Genomic DNA, 10,805 nt, shown 5'->3' with positions numbered 1-10,805 from the left:
AATCAACACAACCCTCATGTTGGCTAACCCTCTCTCATGTTGGTCAATAATTTAATTATTTTTTTATGGAGTAATCTTTGCTGTTGAAATGTAGTCTTTTTGAGACTACATTTCAAATGTAGTGTGTGTGGAGGCGTGTATGTTAGGTATTACCTAATATACACGGTGTAATATATCTATCTGTATGAAATAGATTAAATCCATTTATTTGATATTCAGCTAATAGTTCTGTATTTTCTACATTCATCCATGTTTTGGTAAGTGCAATAATATGTATTGTTTCATTGCAGATTAGAGATTCAAGATAGTTCTAGATTTCCGAAGTACTGAAACGCGCGCCATACAGGCTTGGTGGATCTAGGTGCAAGGTAAAATTATTTACATTTACTTTTGTATTTATGTTTTGTATTTATATGCATATATGCATTTATATGCATTATTCTATAGAATAATAGATCTCGTAATAATTTTGCAAAAATAGTGGCATTTACTATTTTTAAAAGATTATTAAAAAATTTACTGATATGGTGCATTCGGAAGGGCGAAGAGGGAGAACGGCCTGTTGACATAGCTCGGGTGCAGGGGGGGGGGGGGGGGTTGTGTAAAAGCCTGGTTTGTGCCTCGGAGAGGCTATGGGATCCAGTAAGTTCAGTAGAACTTCGGTTTCAACCCTTTTACCCTGTTGTAGCTCAGTCGATTAAGGCAGTGTCTGGGATGCTCCCGGACGCAGGTTCGAATCCTCGTCACGGCCCTTGTGGATTTGTTCATTTGATGCATCACGTTATTGTGATCTGTGTGTGTAATTCTTCACTTGCTACAGCAACAGGAATGTGTGTGTATGTATTTGTGTTGTTGAATATGACCGAAAGTGTAAGATTAATGATTCTAACACAAATCGTCTGAATATTTGTTTTTCTTCACTGTCGAGAGTAGTTAAAAAAATTTACTCGAGTTTATTTTCACACTTTATTTATGGTCCTTAAGTCCCTCTCCTTAATGCTGCTGCTGTTTCTCGCATCTTTGCATCGCTTGTATGTTTGGGGGTTTGGCCTCTTGCTATATATTGATTCCATTTGTGTGTGTTCGGGTCTCAGGCCCTCTCGCAATTTCTGTTGAACAAACCCCTTTTCCTAGTTCTGCATCTCTCCTTTGGTACAAATTTTGTTGTGCTTTTATCATATATTTCACAAAACTTGACATACATTTCATTTACTTCATGTCCTATCAGCAAGTGTTTGTCAAATTCTTTAAGGAAAGTTTATCATCCTGATTGCAGATCTCTAGCGATATTATGTCAACTTCTTGTGGATTCGCAATCATTATTTAATTTACCTTTAGGTGTTCTTTCACCAGCACAGCAACACTGTACCTCTCCCAACCAGTTTAAGATAAAAACTAAGTACTAACTAATTAACTCAATGTAACCTACCTTACCCCCAAAATGACAACCCATGTCTTCTATTTTAAACAATGCTGTTTTGTTGACCAAATTGTATTTTTGTTTTTTTCTGCAATGTTTCCCCCCCCCCCACCACTCTACCACCACATTGAGTTTAGTAGCTCTGTGCACGTCAGGTGCTGTTTAATATACAGACCTACTCCTCCATTTGACCTAGTTTCTCTATCACATCTATATCACTTTGTGCTTTAGCCCTGGTGGAGCTTGGTCCACCAGGCTGTTGTTTGGAGTGGCCCGCAGATCCACATACAGTCTGCATATGATATACAGTCTGTTGATCAATTAAACTACAGTAGTTAGTTTTTATCATCCGAATGCACCAATATGTGTTCATTCTTCCCAGATGAAGGAACTAGGTAATATTCATCATCTGAATGCACCATCTGATGCTTTAACACACTCATGATACACGAGAGGTTTAAAAAACTTTTAAAACTTTTAAAACTTTTTGACCTATGTATTTAAAAGCAATTCTAAAGTTAAAAAGTGTAGCATAGGCCCCTCGCAGAATGTTCTTAATATGATCCTCAGGTTATAGTTTTCTATCTAAAACCACCCCTAGATCTCTTTCTTGATCAGAATTCTTTATAGATCTCAGTGGCTCGATCATAGAAACTGCTCTAAATCCTTGTTGGCCTGGATTGTGGAGGTCATTGGTCTCTATAAAACTAGTAATCTGACTCCTGATCACTCTCAAATAATTTTATTATGTGGGATGTTAGTGCAACTGGTCTATAATTCTTTGCCAATGCTTGTGTTGTGTTGTGTTGTTTTGGTAGTGATGTGCAATGTGTTGTTTTGGTAGTGATTCGTCCAGTTCTGGTAGTAGTGCGGTTGTTGTGTAGTGTAGTACTTGTGTGCTTGTTAATGACTTGTATTCCAGTCTTGTGGGTATCTCCTTTCCCCTACGGGCCAACTGCTTTGTTCTTACCTAGCATTTTGCTTTGTTTGGGTATGAATGTTTGTGTGCCGTATATTTTGCAAAATTTGCCATATATCTCATTATTTACTCCTCTGCCTAGCAACAAGTCTGTCTAATTATACTCATTAACTGTTTTTCAAAGTTCCCCATAGTGTCCTTTATTGAAATCGAGTTCATGAACCGTTTCAATGTTCTTATTTTCTTCTAGATTATATCTTAAAGTATATTTAAATGTTATTGTTATTATTGTTATTAAATGTTATTGTGACATTGCATTGCAATTGAGCTATGTTGTTTACCATACCGTTCATTTCGTGAGTATAAGTATAGATGCCACACTTGTGACAGGTAAAACCATGCCTTTTTTGAAAAACAGCACCGTCTGTTGCACGTAAGAGCAACCCACACTATATTATGTTGCGATATTATTTCAATATTTCCGATTGTATTGATAATTTGAATTTTCATAGATTTCAATTTATTTTCATTTCGATTTAATAATTTTGTGTGACATTGCATTGAAATTGAGCTGTGTTGTTTACCATACTGTTCATTTCATGAGTATAGTTTATTTTTTTATTTTTTTCATTTCATTTTTTTAGCTGTTCTTATTTTTCAGTGATGGGAATATCAGATCATTTGATGTTCCCAATTTTCTGATGGAAGCATCAGACCATTATAGAATGCATCGGATGAGGTAGTTTGGAATGGTGGGGAGGACGAGAGGGGGGTATGGTGGGGAAGACGAGGGGACAGAGGAGAGGGTAATGGTGGGGAGGACGAGGGGACTGGGGAGTTGGGGATGGTGGGGACAGGGGAATGCTGGGGAGGACAAAGGGACAGGTGAATGGGAGATGGTGGGGGAGGAAGAAGGACAGGGGAGGGGAAAATGGTAAGGAGGACGATGGGACAGGGAAGTGGGAATAGTGGGGATGATGTGGGGACAGGGAAGTGGGAAGGACGAGAGGACTGTGGAATGGGGAATAGCAAAGTGAATTATAATTATATATATTAATTAATTCTTATAAATTTCCAGAAGCCTGTATCAACACCCACACTAATGCAACTGAAAGAGATGTTGAGACAAGTATTGCTGATATGTTGAAGAACGCCCCAAACAAACTCGGTGGAAACAGATACAAGGTAAAGTTTGCCAATTTGCTGTAGTCTAATTCAATTTCTTTTTAGTAATCTTCGAGAACATTTATGCTATGAATAAGATAAAATAATGTAACTGATTTTGATTTATTTACTATTTATTATTTATTTACCGTTATTAGTATAATAGATCTCGTAATAATTTTGCAAAAATAATGGCATTTACTATTTTAAAAAGCTCGGGTGCAGGGGGGGGGGTTATGTAAAAGCCTGGTTTGTGCCTCGGAGAGGCTATGGGATCCAGTAAGATCGTCCTTCCTTTCCTCCCTAGAATCTGGATGTAGCAGGTGCTCAATTGTCAAAAGTGAAAAATTGGTTTTGTCTTCCGAATGCACCATTTGTGTAAATTTGCTAATAATCTTTTAAAAATAGTAAATGCCATTATTTTTGCAAAATTATTACGAGATCTATTATACTAATAACGGTTTGATAAAATACAGTAGACTGCCTACTGGATAATAGTTCCAGTCCACCTGTAGACAGGGATCTCACATCAGCTTGTATATTATACAAGGATAAGATTTGATAAATTCAGTTATTTGACTGAACACTGGCTCTGTTTAAATCAGAGATTTAAACATACATAGTCTAACCTAGCTCCATAACTAACAGCCATTAGCCATTAGCCATTAATGCACAGCCATCAGCTGGGCCATAGACCGGCAATTTTGCTTTTTTCCCAAGCCGGTCTGTTTTTTTTCGATGCCTCAGTGGCCCATGCACAGGTCCGTTCAAGGGGATTAAATAGCCGTTCTATGGCCCCAGGGTTTGTATTTTATCAAACTCTTATTAGAATAATAGATCTCGTAATAATTTTGCAAAAATAGTGGCATTTACTATTTTAAAAAGCTCGGGTGCAGGGGGGGGGGGTTATGTAAAAGCCAGGTTTGTGCCTCGGAGAGGCTATGGGATCCAGTAAGATCGTCCTTCCTTTCCTCCCCTAGAATCTGGATGTAGCAGGTGCTCAATTGTCAAAAGTGAAAAATTGGTTTTGTCTTCCGAATGCACCATTTGTGTAAATTTGCTAATAATCTTTTAAAAATAGTAAATGCCATTATTTTTGCAAAATTATTACGAGATCTATTATACTAATAACGGTTTGATAAAATACAGTAGACTGCCTACTGGATAATAGTTCCAGTCCACCTGTAGACAGGGATCTCACATCAGTTTGTATATTATACAAGGATAAGATTTGATTTACTTTTGTATTTATATGCATATATGCATTTATATGCATTATTCTCTAGAATAATAGATCTCGTAATAATTTTGCAAAAATAGTGGCATTTACTATTTTAAAAAGCTCGGGTGCAGGGGGGGGGGGTTTGTGTAAAAGCCTGGTTTGTGCCTCGGAGAGGCTATGGGATCCAGCAAGATCGTCCTTCCTTTCCTCCCTAGAATCTGGATGTAGCAGGTGCTCAATTGTCAAAAGTGAAAAATTGGTTTTGTCTTCCGAATGCACCATTTGTGTAAATTTGCTAATAATCTTTTAAAAATAGTAAATGCCATTATTTTTGCAAAATTATTACGAGATCTATTATACTAATAACGGTTTGATAAAATACAGTAGACTGCCTACTGGATAATAGTTCCAGTCCACCTGTAGACAGGGATCTCACATCAGCTTGTATATTATACAAGGATAAGATTTGATAAATTCAGTTATTTGACTGAACACTGGCTCTGTTTAAATCAGAGATTTAAACATACATAGTCTAACCTAGCTCCATAACTAACAGCCATTAGCCATTCATGCACAGCCATCAGCTGGGCCATAGACCGGCAATTTTGCTTTTTTCCCAAGCCGGTCTGTTTTTTTTCGATGCCTCAGTGGCCCATGCACAGGTCCGTTCAAGGGGATTAAATAACCGTTCTATGGCCCCAGGGTTTGTATTTTATCAAACTCTTATTAGAATAATAGATCTCGTAATAATTTTGCAAAAATAGTAGCATTTACTATTTTAAAAAGCTCGGGTGCAGGGGGGGGGGGTTATGTAAAAGCCTGGTTTGTGCCTCGGAGAGGCTATGGGATCCAGTAAGATCGTCCTTCCTTTCCTCCCTAGAATCTGGATGTAGCAGGTGCTCAATTGTCAAAAGTGAAAAATTGGTTTTGTCTTCCGAATGCACCATTTCTGTAAATTTGCTAATAATCTTTTAAAAATAGTAAATGCCATTATTTTTGCAAAATTATTACGAGATCTATTATACTAATAACGGTTTGATAAAATACAGTAGACTGCCTACTGGATAATAGTTCCAGTCCACCTGTAGACAGGGATCTCACATCAGCTTGTATATTATACAAGGATAAGATTTGATAAATTCAGTTATTTGACTGAACACTGGCTCTGTTTAAATCAGAGATTTAAACATACATAGTCTAACCTAGCTCCATAACTAACAGCCAGTAGCCATTCATGCACAGCCATCAGCTGGGCCATAGACCGGCAATTTTGCTTTTTTCCCAAGCCGGTCTGTTTTTTTTCGATGCCTCAGTGGCCCATGCACAGGTCCGTTCAAGGGGATTAAATAGCCGTTCTATGGCCCCAGGGTTTGTATTTTATCAAACTCTTATTAGAATAATAGATCTCGTAATAATTTTGCAAAAATAGTAGCATTTACTATTTTAAAAAGCTCGGGTGCAGGGGGGGGGGGTTATGTAAAAGCCTGGTTTGTGCCTCGGAGAGGCTATGGGATCCAGTAAGATCGTCCTTCCTTTCCTCCCTAGAATCTGGATGTAGCAGGTGCTCAATTGTCAAAAGTGAAAAATTGGTTTTGTCTTCCGAATGCACCATTTCTGTAAATTTGCTAATAATCTTTTAAAAATAGTAAATGCCATTATTTTTGCAAAATTATTACGAGATCTATTATACTAATAACGGTTTGATAAAATACAGTAGACTGCCTACTGGATAATAGTTCCAGTCCACCTGTAGACAGGGATCTCACATCAGCTTGTATATTATACAAGGATAAGATTTGATAAATTCAGTTATTTGACTGAACACTGGCTCTGTTTAAATCAGAGATTTAAACATACATAGTCTAACCTAGCTCCATAACTAACAGCCATTAGCCATTCATGCACAGCCATCAGCTGGGCCATAGACCGGCAATTTTGCTTTTTTCCCAAGCCGGTCTGTTTTTTTTCGATGCCTCAGTGGCCCATGCACAGGTCCGTTCAAGGGGATTAAATAGCCGTTCTATGGCCCCAGGGTTTGTATTTTATCAAACTCTTATTAGAATAATAGATCTCGTAATAATTTTGCAAAAATAGTGGCATTTACTATTTTAAAAAGCTCGGGTGCAGGGGGGGGGGGGGGTTATGTAAAAGCCAGGTTTGTGCCTCGGAGAGGCTATGGGATCCAGTAAGATCGTCCTTCCTTTCCTCCCTAGAATCTGGATGTAGCAGGTGCTCAATTGTCAAAAGTGAAAAATTGGTTTTGTCTTCCGAATGCACCATTTGTGTAAATTTGCTAATAATCTTTTAAAAATAGTAAATGCCATTATTTTTGCAAAATTATTACGAGATCTATTATACTAATAACGGTTTGATAAAATACAGTAGACTGCCTACTGGATAATAGTTCCAGTCCACCTGTAGACAGGGATCTCACATCAGTTTGTATATTATACAAGGATAAGATTTGATTTACTTTTGTATTTATATGCATATATGCATTTATATGCATTATTCTCTAGAATAATAGATCTCGTAATAATTTTGCAAAAATAGTGGCATTTACTATTTTAAAAAGCTCGGGTGCAGGGGGGGGGGGGTTTGTGTAAAAGCCTGGTTTGTGCCTCGGAGAGGCTATGGGATCCAGTAAGATCGTCCTTCCTTTCCTCCCTAGAATCTGGATGTAGCAGGTGCTCAATTGTCAAAAGTGAAAAATTGGTTTTGTCTTCCGAATGCACCATTTCTGTAAATTTGCTAATAATCTTTTAAAAATAGTAAATGCCATTATTTTTGCAAAATTATTACGAGATCTATTATACTAATAACGGTTTGATAAAATACAGTAGACTGCCTACTGGTTTTACCTGTAATAAGGTTTGATACAGATGATTATGATTATGGTTTTGGCATAATGGAATACATGATGAAGGAATTATCAAAATTGACATTTTTATCAGGGGATATCCTGAATATTGTCAAAATGACGGAAACCCATATGTCAAAAACACATGGAGATATACCAATCCTGGAAGACATTCTTCCATCCCCACTTGAAACTGTTGAGCAGGTGGAAAGTCTGTCACATGAGCTAAAAGTTAACAGTGAATATAAAAAAGAGTATGGTAAGTGTTGCTTAATTCTTTTAGCCTGAGTATGGTAAGTGTTGCTGAATTTTTTTAGCCTTGTACATATGTCTTTTGATTAGTTTTTTTGCAGATGAAGGAAGGTGGGGTGGCACATAATTGATTGTTCAGTGTTATGTTTAAGGTACAAATAAAACAAAAGCAAAAGTTACTCAAATTCGTTGATTTTTGTAATAGTTAAGAAGGAAAATATTTTAATGCTATTTATTTAATACAGTTGGAAATTAGAAAATCTAATGTTGAGATTGAAAGATATATATTATTCTCTATTACCTTACAGCTTATGCATTATTTTAACAGGTCCAGACGCTGTCTCAAATGGGCGGTGCAAGCTGTGGAGACACAGTGAGACGAATGATGAGGAGGATAGGGACCTATGGGGTCTGGTCTCAGTATTCACTCGTTGGGCGCAAGAGGAAACGTGTCTTCAAAACCTTGGATATTTGTAATGTAATAATAAGTACGTAAATTTGACATTTTTTTGGATTATATATATGTCTGCATGTATTATGTATTATACTTGCATGCTTGTTAATGACTTGTATTCTAGTCTTGTGGGTATCTCCTTTCTCCTACGGGCCAAATGCTTTGTTCTTACCTAGCATTTTGCTTTGTTTGGGTATGAATGTTTGTGTACCTTCATTGTATATTTTGCAAAATTTGCCATATATCTCATTACTCCTCTGCCTAGCAACAAGTCTGTCTAATTATACTCAATAACTATTTTTCAAAGTTCCCCATAGTGTCCTTTATTGAAATAGAGTTCATGAACCGTTTCAATATCCTTATTTTCTTCTAGATTATATCTTAAAGTATATTTAAATGTTATTGTGACATTGCATTGCAATTGAGCTGCGTTGTTAACCATTCTGTTCATTTCATGAGTATATTTTATTTTCTATTTTTTCATATCATTTTTTTTATCTGTTTTTATTTTTCAGTGATGGGAATATCAGATCATTTGATGTTCCCATCAGAAAATTGGGAAAGTCAGATCTTTTGATGTTCCCAATTTTCAGATGGAAGCATCAGACCATCATGGAATGCATGGGATGAGGTAGTTTAGAATGGTGGGGAGGACGACAGGGGGGATGGTGGGGAAGACGAGGGAACAGAGGAGAGGGTAATGGTGGGGAGGACGAGGGGACAGGGGAATGGAGAATGCTGGGGAGGACAAAGGGGACGAGGGGACGGAGGAAGACTGGAGAACAGGGGAACACCTAAATAAAAGCCAACAATGTTATTACTCTGTGGCTTCTTGTCTCCTGACAAAAAGAATTATAATTATATATATTAATTAATTCTTATAACTTTCCAGAAGCCTGTATCAACACCCACACTAATGCAACTGAAAGAGATGTTGAGACAAGTATTGCTGATATGTTGAAGAACGCCCCAAACAAACACGGTGGAAACAGATACAAGGTAAAGTTTGCCAATTTGCTGTAGTCTAATTCAATCTCTTTTTAGTAATCTTTGTGAACATTTATGCTATGAATAAGATAAAATAATGTAATTGATTTTGACTAAATATGTAGATATATTTAATTTTCTGAGCACTAATAATGAAAGAAAACCAAAATAAGAGGTGGCTACTATCTCTAATAATGGGCTGGAATAATACAGGATATAATAATATATATATATATATAAATATATATACATATATTTATATATATATATATTTATTTATATAAATATATATATGATATATATATTCTATTCTATTAGTCTATTCTATTCTATAGTTTTATATAGATTCTTGTTTTAGTTTTTTTCTATAATATGGAAAGGGTTTTTAATTAATAAATTAAATATTATATAATAAAATAATGTATTATTGAAAACAATTAGTAACAAACAATATTTCATTACAGGGTGGTGAAGCAAGAATACATGTGCATCACATAGCAGAGTCGGATATGACGAATAATGAAAACAGCGGAGAGCCTGGTGCATGGCATACCGCTGAATCTTCTCTAATGTCTATATAGAAGAATCTTTGTTTCTGTGTGTATATATGTATATATATCATTAATAAAATATATATATATATATAACCTATATATATATATATATATATATATATATATATATATATATATATATATATATATATAACCTATATATATATAACCTATATATATATATATATATTTATATATATATTTATATATATATATATATATATATATATATATATATATATATATATATATATTTATATATATATTTATATATATATATATATATATATATATATATATATATATATATTTATATATATATTTATATATATATATATATTTATATATATATTTATATATATATATATATTTATATATATATATATATTTATATATATATATATATTTATATATATATTTATATTTATATATATATATATATTTATATATATATATTAGGTTAGGTTTGGTAGGGTTGGTTAGTTATCATATATCTACGTATAACTAGCTAGTTTTACCTTTATATATATAATATTTATATATATATATATTATATAAAAAGTTTGTGAGGAAGACCTCTGGTGCCAATGTGGGGACCCATAGCATAGGAGAAGAAAATAAAAAGTATTCAGAGGAGACCTTGTGGTCACTCACTAAACACTAATATTATCTTCTACCACCCCCCATTCTTTTGTATGTACACATATATTTGCTTTATTTGAACTTTGTTACAAAGAGGGAGTTACATATAGGTTACAAAGATGGTTATCATATATATATTATTTATATATATATATTATTTATATATATATATTATTTATATATATATATATTATTTATATATATATATTATTTATATATATATATATTATTTATATATATATATATATATTATTTATATATAAATATATTATTTATATATAAATATATTATTTATATATAAATATATTATTTATATATAAATATATTATTT

General features: G+C 34.3%; 1 long non-coding RNA gene across 1 annotated transcript; it reads left to right on the top strand.

The window, feature by feature from the left end:
• Positions 1-290: 290 nt before the first annotated feature.
• Positions 291-9,291, top strand: LOC138352511 (uncharacterized). The gene is made up of 4 exons (XR_011222808.1): positions 291-368; positions 3,418-3,524; positions 8,166-8,325; positions 9,184-9,291. It is a non-coding gene; the product is annotated as an uncharacterized lncRNA (long non-coding RNA).
• The last annotated feature ends 1,514 nt before the right edge of the window (positions 9,292-10,805 follow it).

The sequence above is a fragment of the Procambarus clarkii genome, chromosome 54, assembly GCF_040958095.1.
Source record: "Procambarus clarkii isolate CNS0578487 chromosome 54, FALCON_Pclarkii_2.0, whole genome shotgun sequence".
Classification (NCBI taxonomy): domain Eukaryota; kingdom Metazoa; phylum Arthropoda; class Malacostraca; order Decapoda; family Cambaridae; genus Procambarus; species Procambarus clarkii.
This window is presented reverse-complemented; position numbering and strand designations above follow the sequence as displayed.